Here is a 19,274-nt window from a genome sequence, read left to right on the forward strand (position 1 = left end):
TGGGACTCTGGCCACAGTCCCTATTGTTCTGAACCCGGAGTCTCCTGCGCGCTCTGCTCGCAGCTACGATGTGCCGAACAGTTAAGCAGTTGAGCAACAGGATAATGGCCAATGGGACTACCAGGGTGAATATATAATGGAGAAACTCAATTGCTGCCCAGACCTCTGAGGAATAAATCTTTCGCTCTAAAGCACAAAACCAGGGATGGGTCATCAGCAAATATTGACCAGTCAACATGAAGTACCAGAAAATGTTCTTCATACAGCTCAGCAGAGTAACTGTCCCGAGAACAATCGCCGCCGTTCTTTGGGTGCAATATTTGCCTTTGAGCTTCTGGCAACAAATGGCGACGAAGCGATCGAAGGTGAATGTGACGGTGAACCAGACAGAACAGTCTGTGGCGGCGAAGAGCAGGACGGCGTGGATGTTGCAGATGGGAATCGACTGAACGAAGAGGAAATCCTTCCAATAGAGAGTGGGGATGTGTCTCAGTATCAGGTCGAGGATGACAAGCAGCAGATCCGCTGCCGCCATAGCCACAAGGTAGCGGGTTACGCACGTCGATAAACCACACCTTCCTCGGGAGAGAATCGCAATCGTCATCGCGTTTACTGTAGAAAATGCGTAATGAATTGGAAAACATTACATAACGTAAATAACCCTTATGAACAACATGAAATTTGCCGGTCTCTATACTTTGACCAGAGCAAAACAATGGATAGCCATTCCCCTGCAATAAAGAGATGTTGTGGTATATGGTAAATAACCACGTTTGCCCATGAGATTCAGTTGTGCAAGTTTGGGTAAAACAATTTAACTGCTTCTGTTGGATCCCTAGTGCAGTTGTGGGGAAGTTGCGTAACGTCGTTCATTTTATCTAATTGTAGGAATAATGTTTAAAATAAGTTCTATTATCCCAATAATATATTTTACTATTCGACGATATTAGTTTAGTTCCGCTTAGAGATGCAGCGTGGAAACAAGCCCTTCGACCCATTGAGTCCGCACCGACCAGAGAACCCCGCACATTAACATTATTCTACACCCTCGGAACAATTTACTTTTATGCCAAGCCATTTAACCTAATAACCTGCACGTCTTTGGAATGTGGGAGGAAGCCGAAGATCTCGTAGAAAAGTCACGCAGGTCAAGGAGAGAACGTACAAACTCCGTACAGACAGCATCCGTTGTCGGTATGGAACCCTGCCGCTGCGCCACCATGCCCCCCTAATTAAAAATCGATTCTATCTCTAACCCTTAATGTAAACCCGCTGCATCAGTGGACATGAAGTTAAAGCAGCAAATTCTAATGAAAAACACATCGAGGTCCAAATCTATCAATATTTGGCAATTTCTGCAGCTGCTCAACTTTCTAACACAAATGCATTATGGAGGGGCATAGGCTCGAGAAGTGAAAGAGTTATTTTTACACCAACACAAAATAACTCGAATAAACGGTCCGCTATTCAATGTCCGATTCGCCATGCGATAGGATCGGTGCTGATTTGCTGGCATGGGCCAACTTTAGTTTCGTTTATTATTGTCACGCGTACCGAGGCACGGCGAAAAGCTATTTTTGTTGCGTGCTATCTAGTCAGAGTAGTAAGACATCTTGATTGCAAATCTTGAAAAAATACATTTATACAATAAGTATTTGCTTAATAATGAAACAGTATATCGACAAACTGAAAAGCAATAGACAATAGACAATAGGTGCAGGAGTAGGCCATTCAGCCCTTCGAGCCAGCACCGCCATTCAATGCGATCATGGCTGATCACTCTCCATCAGTACCCCGTTCCTGCCTTCTCCCCATACCCCCTCACTCCGCTATCCTTAAGTAAAAAGAATTGAGGATAAATTATATCAGAGAAATAATCGTAAAAGCAGAATTTTGCTGAAACGTACGCCACACTGCACACATCTTTCATTTAGTTTAGATGCAGCGCGGAAATCAGCATTTCGGCCCACCGACTCCGCGCCGACCAGCGATCCTCGTACACTAACACTATCCTGCACACACTGGGGCCAATTTACAATAATGCCAAGCCAATTAACCTACACATCTGTCCGTCTTTGTAGTGTGGAAGGAAATCCGAGATCGTGGAGAAAAACCGCGCAAGTCATGGGGAGAACGTACAAACTCCGTACAGACAGCACCCTGAGTCAGGACCGAACACGGGTTTCTGACTCTGTAAGTCAGCAGCTTTACCTCGGCGCCACTGTGCCGCCTCTGGAGGCAACCCCGCTCACAGATGCTTACCAGGAACGCTAACAACTGCGAGCAGGGGATAGTAAACACGTTGAATTGCCCGAAAAGCTTCTTTAATCCTTATCACTTCCAGCCAGTGTGAAGTGATCTTGGCTGATTCTATGACTTCCATGTCTATACCGGTTGTTTAAGGTACATCTGTGATCGTGTGAAGCGACTGAGTACAGTGCGCCCCTTATTTGTACACGTGGGAAATCCACGAGGGACAACCTTTGGCGTCATTTTAATTCGAATTATCTACAACCACTGAACAAACAAAATGCAAATCACCATGTGTGGGAAAGAACTGCAGATGCTGGTTTAAATCGGAGATCGACACAACATGCTGGAGTAACTCCGCGGGACAGGTAGCATTTCTGGAAAGAAGGAATAGGTGACATTTCGAGTTGAGACCCTACTTCTTGAAGAAATACAGATGGTGATGAGTCAAAGTATCGATGTGAGATGGATCGATTGACAAATGGTGCCAACACAGCAACCTGGCTCTCAATATCAGTGACCAATGAACTGATTGTGGACTTTGGAAGAGCAAGGATCTCAAGAAGAAGGGTCTCAACCCGAAACGTCACCCATTCCTTCTCTCCAGAGATGCTGCCTGTCCGGCTGAGTTACTCCAGCTTTTTGTGTCTAACTGCAAATCACTGACGGACCACCACACTCCCATGATTGCATTTTCGTTGACTTGTTCCAATCAAACTAAAACTGCGGGCGAAAGAACGAGAACTTGTGCATGGATACAACATAGAAACATGGTTGGGGCGGTCACGGCGGCGCAGCGGTAGATTTGCCGCGCCTGAGACCCGGGTTCGAAACCGACCACGGGTGATGTCTGTACGGAGTTTGCACGTTCTCCCCGTGACCTGTGTGGGTCCGAGATCTTCCGTTTTCGACCCACACTCAAAGACGTGCAGGTTTGTAGGCTAATTGGCTTGGCAAATGTAAAAATTGTCCCGAGTGGGTGTAGGATAGCGCTAATGCGTGGGGATCACTGGTCGGCGTGGACCCGGTGGGACGAAGGGCCTGTTTCCGTGCTGTATCTCTAAACTAACCTAAACTAAACTTAACTAGTAGAACGCTCGCCTCGGTGTCAGAACCAGAACACTGACTCATCTTAGCACAGTCAGATCCTAAAACCTTTCACCTGAAGCTTGCTTCTCTCACTTCATTAACGTTAAACATAGGACTGTATATCTGGGACCAGGATCATCCTCTTAACAGTATACGCTATCCTGTACTTGATGAAATGGTTTCCAGCAACCTCGGAAGACCGATTTCACTTCTTGAAATCCAAGAAGCCATTAAAGCCATGCAAAATGGTAAATCCCCAGGGCCTGACGGATATACAGTGGAGTTTTACAAGACATTTTTTCATCTTCTAGGCCCCGAACTACAAATTATGTACAATGAGTCGTTCCAGAAAAGCCAGTTGCCAGAAACATTGTCTCAAGCCTCTATTTTCTTGTTGCTTAAGAAAGATAAGGACCCGCTTCTGTGTAGTAGCAGAAGACCAATTTCTCTTCTCAATGTGGACCAAAAGATCTTGGCCAAAGTCCTTTATAACCGTCTTCGACACGTGGTCCCAGATTTAATATCAACGGACCAAACAGGCTTTATCCAGGGGAGGCACTCCTTTTTTAATACAAGGCGCCTTTTGGACATAGTTCATGCTCCAATTTCTGAACTCCCTGAAATTGTCCTCTCGTTGGACGCTGAGAAGGCCTTCGACAGGGTAGAGTGGACCTATCTTTTTTTTGTTCTTCAGAAAATGGGGATTAATGAAGATTTTATTTCATGGATTAAACTTTTATATTCAGCCCCTGTAGCTTCCGTTATCACGAATGACTTACACTCACCTTTCTTTCCCCTCAAACGAGGTACTAAACAAGGTTGTCCTCTATCACCGTTGTTATTCGCAATCGCCATAGAACCTCTGGCTATCTGGCTCCGTAGCGAGGTTAGGTTCGAAGGCATTGTCAGAGGGGGGGTCACCCACAAAGTGTCTTTGTACGCGGATGATCCACTTTTATTTATATCTAACCCCAACTCTTCCGTTTCAGTTATTATATCTATCCTTGAGCAGTTTGGTAGATTCTCCGGGTACAAACTGAACATTCAGAAAAGTGAGCTTTTTCCGATAAACCCCGCAGCCACAAGAATGCCTCATTCACTTTTCCCTTTTAAGCGCATGGATAGTGGGTTTAAATACCTTGGCATTGTCATCACTAAATCCTTCTCCCATATTTTTAATGCAAATTTTCTCCCCTTACTAGAACGTTGTAAACAAGATTTTAACCGTTGGTCTACTCTGCCCTTATCACTGGCCGGTCGCATTAACCTAATTAAAATGGTTACTTTACCAAAATTTTTATACCTTTTTATAACATATAACATATAACAACTACAGCATGGAAACAGGCCTGTCCGGCCCTACCAGTCCACGCCGACCATTCTCCCTGACCTAGTCTCATCTACCTGCACTCAGACCATAACCCTCTAATCCCCTCTTATCCATATACCTATCCAATTTACTCTTAAATAATAAAATCGAGCCAGCCTCCACCACTTCCACCGGAAGCCCATTCCATACAGCCACAACCCTCTGAGTAAAGAAGTTCCCCCTCATGTTACCCCTAAACCTTTGTCCCTCAAATCTGAAGCTATGTCCCCTTGTTGGAATCTTCCCCACTCTCAAAGGGAAAAGCCTACCCACGTCAACTCTGTCCGTCCCTCTCAAAATTAAAAAAACCTCTATCAAGTCCCCCCTCAACCTTCTACGCTCCAAAGAATAAAGACCCAACCTGTTCAACCTCTCTCTGTAGCCCAAGTGCTGAAACCCAGGCAACATTCTAGTAAATCTCCTCTGTACCCTCTCCATTTTGTCCACATTCTTCCTATAATTTGGCGACCAGAACTGCACACCATACTCCAGATTCGGCCTCACCAATGCCCTGTACAATTTTAACATTACATCCCAACTTCTATACTCGATGCTCTGATTTATAAAGGCAAGCATACCAAATGCCTTCTCCACCACCCTATCCACATGAGATTCCACCTTCAGGGAACAATGCACAGTTATTCCCAGATCCCTCTGTTCCACTGCATTCCTCAATTCCCTACCATTTACCCTGTACATCCTATTTTGATTTGTCCTACCAAAATGCAGCACCTCACACTTATCAGCATTAAACTCCATCTGCCATTTTTCAGCCCAACCTTCCAAAAGGCCCAAGTCTCTCTGTAGACTTTGAAAATCTACCTCACTATCAACTACTCCACCTATCTTAGTATCATCTGCATATTTACTAATCCAATTTGCCACACCATCATCCAGATCATTAATGTAAATGACAAACAACAGTGGACCCAACACAGATCCTTGGGGCACTCCACTAGACACTGGCCTCCAACCTGACATACAATTGTCAACCGTTACCCTCTGGTATCTCCCATTCAGCCATTGTTGAATCCATCTTGCAACCTCACTATTAATACCCAACGATTTAACCTTCTTAATCAACCTTCCATGTGGAACCTTGTCAAATGCCTTACTAAAGTCCATATAGACAACATCCACAGCCTTGCCCTTATCAATTTCCCTGGTAACCTCTTCAAAAAATTCAAGAAGATTAGTCAAACATGACCTTCCAGGCACAAATCCATGTTGACTGTTTCTAATCAGGCCTTGATTATCCAAATAATTATATATATTGTCCCTAAGTATCTTTTCCATTAATTTTCCCACCACAGACGTCAAACTAATAGGTCTATAATTGCTAGGTTTACTTTTAGAACCTTTTTTAAACAAAGGCACAACATGCGCAATGCTCCAATCTTCCGGCACCATCCCCGTTTCTAATGACGTTTGAAATATTTCCGTCACAGCCCCTGCTATTTCTGCACTAACTTCCCTCAATGTCCTAGGGAATATCCTATCAGGACCTGGAGACTTATCCACTTTTATATTTTTCAAAAGTGTCCGAACCTCCTCTTCTTTAATCCTCCTAATTTCCATCACTACTCTACTTGTTTCGCTTACCTCACATAATTCAATATCCTTCTCCTCGGTAAATACCGAAGAAAAGAAATTGTTTAATATCTCCCCCATTTCTTCCGGCTCAGCACATAGCTGTCCACTCTGACTCTCTAATGGACCAATTTTATCCCTCACTATCCTTTTGTTATTGACATATCTGTAGAACCCCTTGGGGTTTACTTTTACATTACTTGCCAAAGCAGCCTCATATCTTTTTTTCGCTTTTCTAATTTCCTTTTTAAGATTCCTTTTACATTCTTTATATTCCTCAAGAACCTCATTTACTCCCTGCCGCTTATATTTATTGTATATCTCCCTCTTTTTCCGAACCAAGTGTCCAATTTCCCTGGAAAACCACGGCTCTTTCAAATTATTATTCTTTCCTTTCCACCGAACAGGGACATAAAGACTCTGTACTCTCAAAATTTCACCTTTAAATATCCTCCATTTCTCTATTATATCCTTTTCATAAAACAACAATTTCCATTTCACTCCTTTTAAATCCTTTCTCATCTCCTCAAAATTAGCCTTTCTCCAATCCAAAATCTCAACCCTTGGTCCAGATTTGACCTTCTCCATAATGATATTGAAACTAATGGCATTATGATCACTAGACCCAAAGTGCTCCTCAACACATACCTCCTTCACCTGACCCATCTCATTTCCTAACAGGAGGTCCAACACTGCCCCTTCTCTGGTAGGCACCTCTACGTATTGCTGCAAAAAACTATCCTGCACACATTTTACAAACTCCAAACCATCCAGCCCTTTAACAGAATGTGATTCCCAGTCTATATACGGAAAATTGAAATCACCCACAATCACCACTCTGTGCTTACTACTAATATCTGCTATCTCCTTACATATTTGCTCTTCCAATTCTCGTTCCCTATTTGGCGGTCTATAATACACCCCTATAAGTGTTGCTAAACCTTTCTCATTTCTGAGTTCCACCCAAACAGCCTCCTTAATCGAGCCTTCTAGTCTGTCCTGCCAAAGCACTGCTGTGATATCCTCCCTGACAAGCAATGCAACACCCCCACTTCTTGCCCCTCCGATTCTATCACATCTGAAACAATGAAATCCTGGAATATTTAATTGCCAATCGCAACCCTCCTGCAACCATGTTTCACTGATCGCCACAACATCATACTTCCAGATGTCAATCCAGGCTCTAAGCTCATCCACCTTTCTTACAATGCTCCTAGCATTAAAATATACACATTTAAGGGACCCATCATTTCTTATTCTCAGTTTATTTCTTTTCCCTTCTTTCTCTCCTACATATTGGGTCTGAGTGTTTCCCTTTTCTGCCTCCTGCCTCACACACTGCCTATTAGCTATCTGTGTTTGAGTCCCTCCCCCCAACCGTACTAGTTTAAAGTCTCCGCAGTTATTTTAGCAAATCTCCCCGCCAGGATATTGGTTCCCCTCGGGTTCAGATGCAACCCGTCCTTTTTGTACAGGTCATACTTCCCCCAGAAGAGGTCCCAATGATCCAGAAACTTGAAACGCTGCTCCCTGCACCAGTTCATCAGCCACGTATTTATCCTCCACCTCACTCCATTCCTATTCTCACTATCGCGTGGCACAGGCAGTAAGCCTGAGATTATTACTTTGGAAGTCCTTTTTTTTAACTCTCTTCCTAGCCCCCTGAATTCTCCTTTCAGGACCTCTTCCCTTATCCTACCTATATTGTTGGTACCTATATGTACCACGACCTCTGGCTCCTCTCCCTCCCCTTTCAGGATATCCTGGACACGCTCAGACACATCCCGGACACCGGCACCAGGGAGGCAAACCACCATCCGGGTCTCCCGACTGCGTTCACAGAAACGCCTATCTGACCCCCTCACTATAGAGTCCCCTATTACTACTGCTCTCATCTTCCTTTCCCTACCCTTCTGAGCAACAGGGCCGGACTCCTTGCCAGAGGCCCGGGCACCGTCGCTGCCCCCAGGTAGGCTGTCCCCCCCCAACAGTACTTAAACAGGAGTACTTATTTCCAAGTGGTACAGCCACCGGAGTACTCCCTAGTCCCTGCCTCTGTTCCTTGCCCCCCCTAACAGTGACCCACTTGTCTACCTCCCGTGGTCTAGGAGTGACCACCTCTCTGTAACTCCTATCTATAACCTCCTCACTCTCCCTGATCAGACGGAGGTCATCAATCTGCCGCTCCAGGTTCCTAATACGGTCCCTTAGGAGCCCCATCTCGTCACACCTGGCGCAGATGTGGATGTCTGGAAGACTATCAGACTCCCAAATTCCCCACATCCGACACCCAGAACAAAAAACTGCCTTGGCACTCATACTCTCCAAACAAAGCCCCGTGCTCGGTTACTAAACCTACCGCCCGGCCGCTACTCCAACCGCTCCAACCGCCCACCCAAAAGAACTGAGTGATACCAATATTTATTAGGGGAAGCTTTTTTGTAAAATTGGACCAGACCATATCTTCCTTTTTATGGGGAAACAAACCACGGCGCATCAGGAAAGAGTATCTCCAGCGGTCCAAGTCAATGGGGGGGATGGGCCTTCCAAATTTCCTGAAGTATTATTGGGCATGTAATATTCAGAAGCTTCTCTACTGGTCTAATCTGGAAAACACTCCTCTTTGGGCACAAATGGAGCTGTCCTCGTGCCAGTACTCTCTTTGCTCTTTAGTTTGTTCAGGTTTACCGCTTACCTCTATTGCCTGTTCTATGCCCACCGTTACGCACACTTTAAAGATCTGGATGCAATTCAGGAGACACTTTGGTCTTACAAGGCCATCCCTGTATTCTCCAATACATCGCAATTATTTGTTTAAACCATCATGTACTGATTTTACTTTTCAAACCTGGTTTGATAAGGGTATCAGAACTGTTAATGATCTGTATGGTGATGGGACCTTCTTATCATTTCCAGACCTGTCTGAACGGTTCAACTTGCCCCGATCACATCTATTTCGCTATCTTCAGGTCAGGCACTTCTTACAAAGGCAATTTCCAGAATTTCCAAGTCAGCCCACTTACTCTGAAATTGATTCTATTCTTCTTTTGAATCCCAATGCACAGTGGCTGATTTCAATTATACACACTGAAATAGACTCCATTAAGCCTGAATCTCTCCATAATCTTAAGGTAGCTTGGGAACAGGATTTGGGGTTTGGAATGACGGATCGTACATGGGAAACTGTGCTGGGACTTGTTCACACTTCCTCAATTTGTGCTAGACATAGTCTTATACAATGTAAAATTTTGCATCGCACGCATTACACTAACGCTAGACTAGCAAGAATATTTCCCGGCACAAGTGACGCATGTAACCGTTGTCGACAAACACCTGCCGACTTGATTCACATGTTTTGGACGTGCCCCCGCCTGTTTAAATTTTGGACGGGGATTTTTAAATCCTTTAGGGATATATCCGGTATAGATATTCTACCCAATCCTCTTACAGCTCTTTTTGGTGTCCCTTCCGGAACTAATACGCCCCGATATCTAAAAGTAATTATGTCTTTTACTTCTCTTTTGGCTAGACGTCTTATACTTCTTAATTGGAAGCAAGTATTGCCACCCACTCATAATAGATGGATCAAGGATGTGTTATACCACTTAAAGCTAGAGAAGATTAGATTCTCTCTCAAAGGTTCACAGGAAAGCTTTAAAGAAACATGGTTACCGTTTCTAAATTATGCAAAAACTTTAATGATTGTTTTAGAGAATGGGGATAAACCAAAGTGTTGACTGCTTATATGTCTGCCTACACTCTTCCTCCCTTGTCTGTAATCAAAATTGTTATACTTTGTATTTGTTTTACTAATGTCAATGTTATCTCTGCATCTGGGATGGGGCGGGGGGGTGGGGGGTGGGGTGTATCTTTACAAGTATTGTTTGTTCATTGTTGAAATAATTGTAAAAACTAATAAACAGATTTTTTTTTTTAAACAAAAAAACAGTACAGCACGGAAACAGGCCCTTTAGCCCACGATGTCTGTGTCAAACATAATCCCAAGTTAGGCTAATCTTCTCTGTCTGCACATGACCTATATGCCTCCATTACTTGCCTATCCATGTGCATCTAAAAGCTTCTTAAACACCACTATCATATCTGCCTCCACTGCAGTGCGTTCCACATACCCACCAGCCTCTGTGTAAACAAATACTTGCCCTGCGTATCATCTTTAAATTTTGCCCGTGTCAACTTAAAACTATGCTCTCCGGACCTTAACATTTCAATTCTAGTCAAAAAGTTATTGCCACTCAATTTACAACAGCAGCTTGTAGGCAATACAAAGCAGGGGGAGTCAATCATGGAGAACAGAGTGAAGACTTGGAACAAATATGCTCCCATTAAAGAATTGGAGACTCTAATCCAAGAGACACACAGATCTCGAGGAAAGCATGGGGTTGGCCAAAGCAAAAATAGGGAGATTTAGGATAGATGCCAAGAGCCATAAAAGTAGATACGGAGAGGAGGTGCAGAGGATGTTAGGTGTCCAGTTCTAAACACACCTCTTTTTTAGTTTAGTTTAGAGATACCGTGCTGAAACACGCCCTTTGGCTCACCGAGTCCATACCCGACCAGCGATCCCTGCACACGAACACTACCCTGCACATTAGGGACAATTTACAATTATTCCAAGCCAATTAGCCTACAACCCCCGACATGTTTGGCGATCGGGAGGAAACCAAAGCACCCGTAGAAAACCCACGCAGGTCACGGGGAGAACGTACAACCTCCATGCAGACAGCAGCCAGAGTCAGGTTCGAACCCGGGTATCTAACGCTGTGAGGCAGCAATTCTACCGCTACACTATCATGCCACCCTTTGCACTGGTCTTTCACTGAAGAGGGCAGTGGTATCAGCTGTGACGTTGAGGTGGTGAAAGTGAAACAATGTGCAAGAATGGAGCTGATAGCGATATCAGTTTTGTAGAATCTTTCATTTAAACAGCCCATCACACATACAGAATAGAGAGATTGGCGGAGAAGTTGCATCAGCTGAATGAGTAGAAAACTAAGCTGCCTGCTCCTTCATATCAATATTGCTGCCTTTTCAAACTTGCTGTCTTTACTTTTTAATACCTGTTCTAATATTCTGTGTCAAATTGTAATTGGTCATGGCCCATTTGCACTGAATAGATACATTGCTATTGCTCCTGTACAGACAATATATAAATCCCAATTCTTCTTGCCATACACAACACACAGTTTACCCCTGTTGGAAATTACTCACTCAGAGAACCCAGGATCAGTAGCAGAACCCTCATTTCACCAGGTGACATTCTGCAAATGAAAGCACGGAATTAAAATCAGAGAGAAATGAGGTACAAGGGTCTTGTGCAAGCTGTAAAGTGGGACAGCAATTAATAGTGGGTGAAACACATGACTCCCTGACTGGGAGATCTACAGACAAACGTGAGATCTCCCTCTCAGCGTTGTACAGGAAAATTAATTACAATCAATTAACATGAGGTAAAATTCTGAGATTGATCAAGTGGTGATGTCTTCTTACCTGATTCTGCAGAGGTGCTGCTGCCTGGGATGGAGAGAGATGAGACCACCTGCAACCTCCTCAGTCCCGGGGACTCTACCGTGAGTGTTGACAGACTCAGCGACAGCTCACCCACTACCTTCCACATCCACTTCATGAGTGAATAACTGCAGGGCTGGATAACAGTGCAGCCGATGCGGGTTTGGGGAAAACATGCAAAGCAGACAAACCAACACCTATTCTGTGTCTGTGGAATGAAGAGTCCATTGTTTCCAGTCAACTTCCTCTAACAACCGCAGATCAGTGAAGGGTCAGCACTGAGCAGGGGGCTGCAATTGTAACAGACAAATGTATTAGAGAGGAAATGCACTGTAGGTCCTGTATAAATACTGCCTAATGACCAGCTGACCATTACTACACAGAGGGCCATACTGGAACAGAAATGGAGATGTGTTAACAGAGGGAGTAGTTGTAATATAAACACTGCTAGTGGACTGAGTATTGGAAATGTAATGGACAGTGCGACCTAGAGAGGGTGCAGCCACAGAATAAATCCCAGCCACGTTAGTATAAGAAAATAACTGCAGATGCTGGTACAAATCGATTTATTCACAAAATGCTGGAGTAACTCAGCAGGTCAGGCAGCATCTCGGGAGAGAAGGAATGGGTGACGTTTCGGGTCGAGACCCTTCTTCAGACTGGGTCAGTATGTGACACTGAGCTGTCTATATGGGAACTGGAACAGAGAGGAAATTGGAGAGAATTTTATCAGATTTATTCTCCACTCCAGCATCATCACACGTGGCAGCATTGTGCTGTGTGGTGGATCTACAGTGAACAGAGGGGGCTGCAAAAGGAAACTGGCAGGATCATTCCTGTTGTACTAAAACATGTCGCATCAGATATTGGTGTCTGTGCTCCGGTCCCAGAACAGACAGTAAACAGGACATTGGCAGCTGAAGCACAACTACGGCCTGCAAACTGACTCTTTGGCCCAACTCCCGTTTGCCTCTGCATGACCATAATTATCCCTCTCATCCTTTTCGATCCATGAACCTGTCCAAAAGGCTTTTAAATGTCATAATTGTTCCTGCCTTTACCACTTCTGCCAATTCATTCCATACATCCATCACCCTCTGTGTGAATAAAACTTTCTCTCACGTCCTATATAAATCTTTCCCTGCTCACATTAGGACATAGAATAGCACATCACAGAAACATCCCTATGGCCCACAATCTCTATGCCGAATGCAGCACGATAAAATTAATCATATCTCCTTACAAAAGATGTTATAGAGGTATATAAAAACATGAGGGCAATAAGTAGGGTAAACGTGCATGATCTTTTCCCAAGTGTTGGGGAATCAAGAACCAGTAGACATAGGTTTAAGGTAAGAGGGGAAAAAATTAACAGGAACCTGGGAGCAATTTTTTCACTCAGAGGATGGTGGGTAAATGGAACATGCTGCCCGTGGATGTAGTTGATGCAGGACTATAATGGCATTAAAAAGATACTTGGACAGGTACATGGAAAGGTTTAGAAGGAAATGGGCCAATGGGACTACCTAAACTAGGGGATCTTAGCCGACATTAATGAATTGGGCCGAAGGGTTTTTTCCCTGCTGCATGACGACATATGATCAATATCCCTCCATTCCCTGCAGGTCCACGAGCCTATCTGTAAACCTCTCCGATGCCACTATTGTATCTGCTTCCTCACCACCCATGGCAGGATGTTCCAGGCACCCATCACTCTGCGTTAAAAAAAACTAAACCTACACATCTACTTTAAACTTTGTCTCTCTCACCTTAAATCTATTCCCTCTTGTGTTTGACAATTTCACATTGGGAAAGAAGGTCTAACTGACTAGTCTCTGTATACCTCTCGTAACTTTATATACTTCCATCAGCTATCCTCTCCTTGGAGGTAATAGCCCATAATCCAGCCAGACATTATACCCATGGCCTCCAGCTTTAGTCAGCCTATAGAGGCCTCCAACCTCTGCCTTGGTAAAATGAATGCAAGCATCAATCTTATCTATGCCCCTCGTAATTTAATAAACCTCGGCAAGGTCACCCCACAGCCTCCTTCACTCCAAAAAAGAAACAGCCCCCACGCATCCAGGCTCTCCTCACATCTTGAGCACTCCTGTCCCGGCAACATCCTTCTGCAACCACTCTATCTCAATCATATTCTTCCAAATACATGGTGATCAGAAATGCACATGATACTCATGTAGACTCACTAATGTTCTATCCAGATGTAACATGATGTCCTTCCTAACCCTTCACTCAATGTCCTGTCCAATGAAGGCAACAGCGCCATATGCCTTCTTCACACTAAATGACAGGACCCAGGAGAGTAACACTGTAAATGACAGAGCCCAGGAGTTTAACACTGTAAATGACAGGACCCAGGAGTGTAACACTGTAAATGACAGGGCCCAGGAGTGTAACACTGTAAATGACAGAGCCCAGGAGTTTAATACTGTATGGAGGATGGTGACGGCAGAGGCTATCACAACATTTCAGAAGTATCGAGATGAGCACTTGAATCACCAAGGCCTAGAAGGTGACAGATCATATGTTGATATCTGGGAATGATATAAATTGATACTTAATGATCAGTATGGACAAGGTGAACTGAATGCCTTGTATCCGTGTTGTATGACACTTTGACTCTATCAGTTGAAGCCTGGGGCAGATCAGTTATGATTGCATTGACACAGGGCAGGCAATCTACTTTTGTTCCTGTTTTACTGTGTTCCTGTGAGAAGACACTGAGTGATCTTGGCAGTCATTGATGGAGGATTCTAATTCAATGATAAATAATGCAGTGGTGGAACAGCAGAAAAGGACACAGGAAATTCACTCCTTGGTCGAGCAGGCCAAAACTTTATAACTCGGGAGTGCAGGAAGATGAGGGGTGATATTATAGAGGCGTATCATTTCATGCGAGGAATACATAGTATAAATGCACAATCTTTTCCCCAGAGTAGGGGAATCAAAACCAGAGGCCATGGATTGAAGGTGAGGAGGGAAAGATTGAATAGGAAGGAACCTGAGGGGCAACTTTTTTTAAAAATGCAAAGGGTGGTAGGTATATGGAACGAGCTGCCAGTGGAGGTAATTGAGACAGCTACTTTCACAACAAGTACATGGATAGGATAGGTCGTCGTGGACATGTTGGGCCAAAAGGCTTGTTTCCACACTGTATGACTCTATGACTTTCCCAGTCCGAGCTCCCTCTCTCACCTCAGCCTTGCTTCCATCCGTTGCTGAATGTTCCTGTGACTTTTCCCCGGCCGTTTTCTCTGCCTCAGACATGGAGAGTCCATTGTACTCAGTCAGTGAGCTTCCTAAAACATACACAATACTAAGAAGCATCAATGGACAGAGGGCTCTGACTATTGGATCTTTAATGGATAGAGGATGTTGAAGAATATCTACTGGACACGTCCATACAACACCACGGGCAATGCAATGGATCTTCTATAACTTTAATGGACAATTATAATCGAACTGCCCACCAAAGAAATGTCCAATCTAACCAACACCAATTCCATGCTTAAAAATGACACCAGCTCCTCCCACGCTTCTTCATCTAATCCCAGTACACTGAGCATCCATTGCAGTCCCCATTTAGTTACTCAACCTGCCTTTGAATACTTGCACACACAAGAACCGCGCCAGTGGATATGCAATGTACATAGAGCATTGGATAGAAAACTTCCACAGGACAATCACTGTGCCAGACATTGGTCACTGGGCTTGGGATCAGTAATGGGCTAACGGCACACAGGGCCTGGGCAGCTGAAGACAAAGCCATTAATTGTGAAGCTGTTAAATTTGTGGATAACAGGTCAGAATTAGAGTGGCTGAGAGAGCCAACCACTGAAGGTAATGGTGGGGGATATGTGATAGGAAGGGACAAGGCCATGGAAGGCATTTAAAACCAGGTTATGAATTTTATGACCAGGATCAGCAGTAACAGGTGAATGAGATTGGCACAAATTGGGAAATAGGGAAAATTCTGCCTTTGCTTTCAAACTGTAATAAATAAACTTTCCATTTCTCTCCCCTTTCACTGCCCCCTAACACCGTCTGCAACTCAAACACCTCCTTCTTATGCCCATCCATTCATTAGTTTGTCTCTCTCACTCTGTGCCTCTCCAGCTGTTGTCTCTTTCACTGCCCATTGGAAAATCCCTCTCTCGTTCCACATTCCCAACTTTTGTTCAGTTTGCCACTGTGAAATTTGGCCAGTTATCTGGGATCCTGAAGTGCAAGATGCCTTATTCTCATTGAACTGCCATTATAAATATGACAACAGAACAGGGGAGAATGGAACAGTGGAGCATTTCCATTGGAACTGCAATGTCCAGTTATGTCAGTGTGAATTATTAAGATACTGCACGGAAACAGGCCAATCAGTCCAATAATTCAGAGATAAACACAAAAAGCTGGAGTAACTCAGTGGGACAGGCAGCATCTCTGCAGAGAAGGAATGGGTGATGTATTGGTTCTCGACCCATCTAAAGAAGGTTCTCAACCCAAAACGTCACCCATTTCTTCTCCCCAGAGATGCTGCCTGTCCCACTGAGTTACTCCAGCTGTTTGTATGTATCTTCAGTTTAAACGAGCATCTACAGTTCCTTCCTACACTAGTCCAAAATTTCAAACTGCCTTGAAAACCTTTTGCCTCCCATCCCCCCACTCCACCAACTCTCCGTTTGTCCTTTTTTCATCTGTGGCGTAGACAATAGAAAATAAACAATAGACAATAGGTGCAGGAGTAGGCCATTTGAGCCAGCACCACCATTCAATATGAATATGGCTGATCATTCTCAATCAGTACCCCGTTCCTGCCTTCTCCCTATACCCCCTGACTCGGCTATCCTTAAGAGCTCTATCTAGCTCTCTCTTGAAAGCATCCAGAGAATTGGCCTCCTGAGGCAGAGAATTCTCTGCCTTCTGAGGCAGAGAATTCCACAGATTTACAACTCTCTGGGTGAAAAAGTTCTTTCTCATCTCCGTTCTAATTGGCCTACCGCTTATTCTTAAACTGTGGCCCCTAGTTCTGGACTCCCCAAACATTGGGAACATGTTTCCTGCCTCCAACGTGTCCAATCCCTTAATAATCTTATATGTTTCAATAAAATGCTCTCATCCTCCTAAATTCCAGTGTATGCAAGCCTAATTTGCATCTGTGGCCTTTCACAAAATGTTACCTGTGCCCGATATGAAAAGTACTTTGTTTTCCGTCTAGATGTTTCTTGTTACAAACAGGATTGTGGGAATGGTGGCAAATTAATCTGCAGTGCTTCCATTGGAAATGTTATGATGGCAGATTTGAATTTGGTATACAGAAACAAGTATTTAAGCCCTTCCACTCAAACTCCTATGAAAACTGCCTCTATCTGTCCATTCCCTCCTCCTATCCTCAGCCACTCTCCTCTCCCACTCTCCTTTTCCATAAATTCTCGTTTCCTTGTTGCTCAATTTGCATCTGAGCCCTTTCATCAATGGTTACCTGATTCCTTTGTGTGAAAAGTCCCTTCTTCTCAGTCTATGTATTTCCTGGTAAAAACACGGATGATAGAGCAGGGAAGTTAACCCATTAGTAATGTAATAATAATAATAATAATAAACATTTATTTTTTATAGCGCTTTTCCAAATGCTCAAAGTCGCATGACAAAAACACTCAAGACATAAAAACAAACAAACAAACTGTCCTGTAGTGGTTGCAAAAACAAGGGTGTTTTGTATGGAAGTTACTGCAGAGGAACAGGCCATTCAGCCCAACAACATTGACTTGTTTTATACTGCACACCAACATCCTGCAATGTGAAAGCACTGTGCACTCAGCTGTGTTGTGGGACTGCAGCGAACAGAGGGGACTCGACAAGGAACATCCACACAATCATTCCTCGTTCACTAAAAATTACATCAGTTTATCTAAAGATCTGAATTGGAGGCAGCCATATATCTTGGACCATTAAAAATTATGGAGAGTGCTGCAACGAGGGGGACAGATGGGACCACTAAACAGTTTGAAAATCAGCATGAGAACATCGTGACTGAGCTCAACACAGAGGAAATAGTGGAACAAGACTTAGCACATACTGGAAAACAGGGATCATCAGTTATTCACTCAAGCTTCCATGGATACTGATTCTCAGTCTGTACAACCACTTATCACTCTCTCCTGTTCCCTCATATTCCAGTCCCCATTTCACCAATTGCCCCCTTGATTCTTTATGTTGAATTTTGCTCAGTTTGCATCCTTCCATTCACCAATGTTACCTGCGCTCCTGATATTGAAAGTTGCTTGTTCGCACTTTCTTCAGTCTGACCAACCCAAAATGGCTTTCCATTCCTTCAGCAAACTCTGCCTGAGCCGTTGTATTACTCCAGCATCTTGCTCAAGATTCCAGTAATTGTTGTTCCCGAATCTTGCTCTCATTTTGCCAGGATGGTTGAAGAGGGCAGAATTGACCAGGACATGTGGTTCCGTTTGACCTGCAATGGCCACAAAGGGAAGATGAATTATTTATGTCTCTGCATATAAACAGGCCGTTCTGCCCAGCAGCTCCATGACATGTTTTACATTCCACATCAACCTCCTGTAACGTGGCAGCTCTGGACACTCAGCTGTGCGGTGGGACTACAGTAACAGAGAGGACTGGAAAAGGAACATCCACAAAATCATTTGTTTTGCACATTGGTGTCAGTGCTCGAGAACTATGATGAGCAGACACCACATGGGGCCTTGGCAGCTGCAAAACTGCCAAGAGTAGAAAATGGTGTTGGGACTTTTGAGTTTAAAGGGAGAGAATGGATAAGCTGTCTATTTTCCCTGGAGCAAGGACAAAACCTGAGCAGTGTCTTTATGGAGGTTTATAAAATTGTGAGGAATGTTAGTAAGCTGGATAGTCACAATCTCTTTCTCCGGATAAAAGTCATAGTCAATTCTTTTAAGTCATAGGTTTAAGGAGTGACACATAGGTTTAAGGACTGACACAGATCGAGAGAATGGGTTTAAACCGGGCGAACGGAACTTAATGAAAAACAATGCGAGGTTAAGCACTTGTGTGAAGTATGAAAAGGCAATAGAAATTAAAAGTGGGTGGAGTGCAGACAGATCGAGGTGTTCTTGTGCACGAGACACCTGACAGTCGACATGAAGGTGCGACAAACGTCAGGAACGTAAGCAGGGTCTTCCGGTGGCGTTATGGACTGAGCAAGTCGCACGTCAACTAGCTCCATGAACATTTCGATCTAAGAAGAGAGGAACGGGACGGGCCCGTTGCAACTTACCGGCAATTTTCAACAAAGGGTGGGTGACGTCATCAGATCGCGACTTTTAATAGTAAATGTCGACAAGTCGCACCCCCCCGTTAAAAACCGTTAAAAAAGGAACGGGTAAAACAAGACCCGTGGAAGAAGAAGAACCAAGACAGATGGAAGCCTCTGCTACAGCTCAAA

General features: G+C 44.1%; 1 long non-coding RNA gene across 1 annotated transcript; it reads right to left on the reverse strand.

Annotated features, from left to right (window-relative positions):
* Positions 1 to 550: 550 nt before the first annotated feature.
* On the reverse strand, positions 551 to 18,301 carry LOC144591180 (uncharacterized). The gene is made up of 5 exons (XR_013546726.1): positions 18,093 to 18,301; positions 17,319 to 17,365; positions 15,041 to 15,144; positions 11,528 to 11,577; positions 551 to 612 (listed from the first exon to the last, which is right to left on the reverse strand). It is a non-coding gene; the product is annotated as an uncharacterized LOC144591180 (long non-coding RNA).
* Positions 18,302 to 19,274: the final 973 nt, after the last annotated feature.

Source organism: Rhinoraja longicauda, unplaced genomic scaffold (assembly GCF_053455715.1).
Source record: "Rhinoraja longicauda isolate Sanriku21f unplaced genomic scaffold, sRhiLon1.1 Scf000644, whole genome shotgun sequence".
In the NCBI taxonomy this organism is placed as follows: domain Eukaryota; kingdom Metazoa; phylum Chordata; class Chondrichthyes; order Rajiformes; family Arhynchobatidae; genus Rhinoraja; species Rhinoraja longicauda.